Source organism: Bacillus rossius, unplaced genomic scaffold, assembly GCF_032445375.1.
Source record: "Bacillus rossius redtenbacheri isolate Brsri unplaced genomic scaffold, Brsri_v3 Brsri_v3_scf35, whole genome shotgun sequence".
NCBI classification, from domain to species: domain Eukaryota; kingdom Metazoa; phylum Arthropoda; class Insecta; order Phasmatodea; family Bacillidae; genus Bacillus; species Bacillus rossius.
The window spans coordinates 166131-166822 of NW_026962535.1; the positions used below are offsets into that span (position 1 = coordinate 166131).

General features: G+C 39.0%; 1 non-coding gene across 1 annotated transcript; it reads right to left on the reverse strand.

Moving 5' to 3' along the window:
- Positions 1–341: 341 nt before the first annotated feature.
- On the reverse strand, positions 342–460 carry LOC134544242 (5S ribosomal RNA). Its single transcript, XR_010077632.1, has one exon. It is a non-coding gene; the product is annotated as a 5S ribosomal RNA (ribosomal RNA).
- Between the last annotated feature and the right edge of the window lie 232 nt (positions 461–692).

The window sequence follows — 692 nt, forward strand, 5'->3', positions numbered from 1 at the left end:
ATATATATATATACATATATACATACATACATACATACATACATACATACATATACACTTATATATTTATTTTTTCACTTTGAATTTTGTATGAGGTATACACATGCAAAGATTCACAGCTACTGGGTGGGTGAGTGAGTGAGTGAGTGAGTGAGTGATTGATTGATTGATTGATTGATTGATTGATTGATTGATTGATTGATTGATTGATTGATTGATTGAGAGAGAGTGAGTGTGTGTGTTAGGGGGGGGGGGGGAAATGTGGTGATTGTGGGGGAAAAAAAAATTTAAAATTGAAATTTTTAAAAAAAAATTTTTTTCTGTAGGGTGCAAAATAGTAGTGCCAACGGCACGTGGTGTTCCCAAGCGGTCACCCATCTAAGTACTAACCACGCTCGACGATGCTTAACTTCGGTGATCGGACGAGAACCGGTGTGTTCATCGTGATATGGCCGTTGGCAATGATATAGATGTTTTTTTTTTGCAGTTTGTATTTGCCACTCGAAATAGCTATACCAGGTGTGATTGTTACAAACAACAGGAGAAATCGTGTAATGAACACTCTTTTACTTCCCCCCCCCCTCCCCAAACACAACACCCACCACCCTCACCATCCCAACCACCAAAGCCCTCTTCAAAATACACTCTCACACACACACACAAACCCACACTCTATAACTGATGAACATTAC